This window comes from Oncorhynchus keta, chromosome 35 (genome assembly GCF_023373465.1).
Source record: "Oncorhynchus keta strain PuntledgeMale-10-30-2019 chromosome 35, Oket_V2, whole genome shotgun sequence".
NCBI lineage: Eukaryota > Metazoa > Chordata > Actinopteri > Salmoniformes > Salmonidae > Oncorhynchus > Oncorhynchus keta.
The window spans coordinates 69966125-69970380 of NC_068455.1; positions in this window are offsets into that span (position 1 = coordinate 69966125).

Sequence of the window (4256 nt, forward strand, 5' to 3'; positions counted from 1 at the left end):
TTGGCAATTTCTCACATGGAATAGCCTTCATTTCTCATAACAAAAATTGACTGACAAGTTTCAGAAGAAAGTCTTTGTTTCTAGCCATTTTGAGCCTGTAATCAAACCCACAAATGCTGATGCTCCAGATACTCAACTAGTCTAAAGAAGACCCGTTTTATTGCTTCTTTATTCAGGACAACAGTTTTCAGCTGTGCTAACATAATTGCAAAAGGGTTTTCTAATGATCAATTAGCCTTTTAAAATGATAAACTTGGATTAGCTAACACATTGGACCATTGGAACACAGGAGTGATGGTTGCTGATAATAGGTCTCTGTACGCCTATGTAGATATTCCATTAACAATCTGCCGTTTCCAGCTAATAGTCATTTACAACATTAACAATGTCTACACTGTATTTCTGATCAATTTGATGTTATTTTAATGGACAAAAAAATGAGCTTTTCTTTCAAAAACAAGGACATTTCTAAGTGACCCCAAACTTTTGAAAGGTAGTGTATGTAAAAATGTATGTTGTGTATGAAACATGTTTATTGCCTTTATTACATTAAAGAAAATCCTAATTCTATAGCGACAGGACAAATGCTAATATTAACATTTAGATAAGTGCTGATATAGTGGATATAGTTTGTTGTAAAAGTATATATATTTTTTACATTTAACTAGGCAAGTCAGTTAAGAACAAATTCTTATTTCCAATGACGGCCTACCGGGGAACAGTGGGTTAACTGCCTTGTTCAGGGGAAGAACGACAGATTTTTACCTCGTCAGCTCGGGGATTCAATTAAATCTGTAAATACAGAATTTACAACGAACGTTGAATCACAAAGAGCATTAACTAATTGGTATATAGTGAGGTACATTGTTATCCTGTATAAGAGTTAGACAAGAATCAAAGAATAAAGCCATCTTTTTGTAGCACGTTTCCTCTATTTGCCATGAAAATAAACATGATTCTCTCTTAATCCTATTCATCCTCCTTTTTCTTTCTTTCTCCTTATCAACACTTCTTCCATCCATCAAATCAAATCAAATGTATTTATATAGCCATTCGTACATCAGCTGATATCTCAAAGTGCTGTACAAAAACCCAGCCTAAAACCCCAAACAGCAAGCAATGCAGGTGTAAAAGCACGGTGGCTAGGAAAAACTCACTAGATAGGCCAAAACCTAGGAAGAAACCTAGAGAGGAACCAGGCTATGAGGGGTGGCCAGTCCTCTTCTGGCTGTGCCGGGTGGAGATTATAAAAGAACATGGCCAAGATGTTCAAATGTTCATAAATGACCAGCATGGTCAAATAATAATAATCACAGGCAGAACAGTTGAAACTGGAGCAGCAGCACAGCCAGGTGGACTGGGGACAGCAAGGAGTCATCATGCCAGGTAGTCCTGAGGCATGGTCCTAGGGCTCTGGTCCTCTGAGAGAGAGAGAGAAAGAGAGAATTAGAGAGCACACTTAAATTCACACAGGACAAGACAGGAGAAGTACTCCAGATATAACAAACTGGCCCTAGTCCCCCGACACATAAACTACTGCAGCATAAATACTGGACGCTGAGTTCGTGTCAGTCTTTTTCTTCCATCTCAGATTGACAGACTCTGATATCCCTCGCCCTCTCAGTTCATCTTGTAGCTAAGAGAGGAAGACAACTAGAACAGTCACCTCATGATCTGACCAGGGACATATCTGGGCCCTAGTTGTAGCACGCGCACACGCACACACACACAGTACTGTAGTTTTTGTGACTCTCACTTCCTTCAAGGGCAGCTCTGTGATGTCAGCTGTTTTGTTGAAGTGATTTCGCCCACACACACTTATCTGAATAACACAGTATACATTATTTAACCACTGCAGCTGATTAGAACCGCCAGCAGTCCAAACTATCAGGAATTATCATTTTAAATTGTGTAAAATAATCATTTAAATGGTGAACACACCTTTACCTGCAGCAGCTGTTTGTCACTGCAGTTGTCATGTGTTAATTTCCCAGAATCCAACATGAACACTGTGGTACACCTCTGATGCCCTCCCGAGTTGACTCCTAAACGCCAGAATCTAAGGGAGGAGGAGGGGGGAAGGGGAGGAAGAGGAGGGGGCAGAGGAGGAAGAGGAGTCTCTTTACATTTAGTGTCCTTGTTACAGTGTAATTATTCCTGTTATACATGGTATGTATTTAGAGCAGCAACCCCACTAACCACACGTGCTGGGTAAGTACAGTGTAGCAAGAGCACTGTAATGTAACGTGTTGGTTTTACCTGGAGGAGGAGTCACTCTGATCTGACCACTCCCTGTTTCTGAACAAACCAATCCCCACGCTGCTGATGCACCGGGCTAGGCTCTTTACCTCCATGGTACTGAGCCTGGTTCCTCACACTGGCCAGGTCTGTGTAGTACTCTGTCTGTGTAGTACTGTTTGTGTAGTACTCTCTGTCTGTGTAGTACTCTCTGTCTGTGCAGTACTCTCTGTCTGTGTAGTACTCTCTGTCTGTGTAGTACTCTCTGCAGAAACTCTGAGCTTCAGACCAACTCGTCAGCTGTCTGATAAGAATGTCCAACTCCCTACTTTCTTTCTGCACAACAAATGAACAAACATAAGGTGTGATTCACACACAAGGTGTGAATCCTAACATCCACTTAAGTCACAGTCTCCCATTGACATCAATGTTTGGTTAAGGGAAGTATTTACTTATATGGAAGTTAGGATAAAAGTGGACAAACGTTTATACCTGGGTTTGCATTTTAACTATGATAATTCAGTGTTATAGTTATGCACTGCTGTCCATGGGAAAACTAATATACACAAGCACAGAAGGCTACTCACCATCACAACACACAAAGAAGTTCATTCGTCAAACAGTCAGTATCTTCCCACTTCCCTCCACTCAACAACAATCCACAGTATTGACTTCCTCCAAAATGATTCAGCTGTCCGTCATCCCAGTTTGCAAACTCTGTCTCTCCTTCTCTGTAGAACCAACCCTGTGTTTGATGTATTTGATACCATTCCACTGATTCTGTTCCAGTGATCTAATGCACTGCATCTCAGTATTAGAGGCCTCATTACAGACCCTTGTTCAATTCCAGGCTGTATCACAACCGGAAGATCACCATGCGCAATGCCAAGTATCATCTGGAGTGGTGTAAACCTCGCAGACATTGGACTCAGTGGAAACGCGTTCTCTGGAGTGATGACTCACGCTTCACCATCTAGCAGTCCAAGGGACAAATCTGAGTTTGGCGGATTCCAGGAGAACGCTACCTGCCCGAATGCATAGTACCAACTGTAACGTTTGATAGAGGAATACGTTTGGGGCTGTTTTTCATGGTTCAGGCTAAGCCCCTTAGTTCCATTAAAGGGAAATCTTAACACTACAGCATACAATGACATTCTATACGATTCTGTGCTTTGAACTTTGTGGCAACAGTTTGGGAAAGGCCCTTTCCTGTTTCAGCATGACAATTAACCCTGTGCGTAAAGTGGGATCCATACAGAAATGGTTTGTCGAGATCGGTATGAAATAACTTGACTGGCCTGCACAGAGCCCTGACCTCAACTCCATCGAACACCTTAGAGATTAATTGGAACGCCGATTGCGAGCCAGACCTAATTACACTGACCTTTCTAATGCTCGTGGCTGAATGGAAGCAAGTCCTCAGCAACAGTCCAACATCTAGTGGAACACCTTTCCAGAAGAGTAGAGGCTGTTAGAGCAACAAAGGGGGAACCAAGTCCATATTAATGCCCATGACTTTTGGAACGAGATGTTCGACTGCCAGGTGTCCACATATTTTTGGTCATGTAGTGTACCTTCAGTTACAGCAAGTTATTTCACCCCCTCTGTCTGTGGAGCTCATTGTGGCCCAAAGACTTAAAAGAGGGTTAGCTAAGAATTAAGGAAATGTTCCTTTAGTTTAGATTTGACTTCCTTGTCCCATTGTTAGTTTCCCCTCATACCACCTGACAATTGTTGCTTACCTGGTTATTGGCAGAGATGGCAGCCAGACAACATTCTCCAGTCCTGTGTTTATTTGTTAGTACTTTCAGTTCATTATTTCATGATGTGAAGCACTTTGTTACTTGTATTCAAAGCACTATATACAAATTTAGTATAAGAATAACTTAACAGAAGACTGGTCATGCTAGACCAACACAGAAGTGAACACTGTAGCATAAAGAATGGTTCATCAATCTCATAGTTATTAATAGGCAGCATTGACAGTGACACTCGAATGAAAAAGACAAAATAACCAC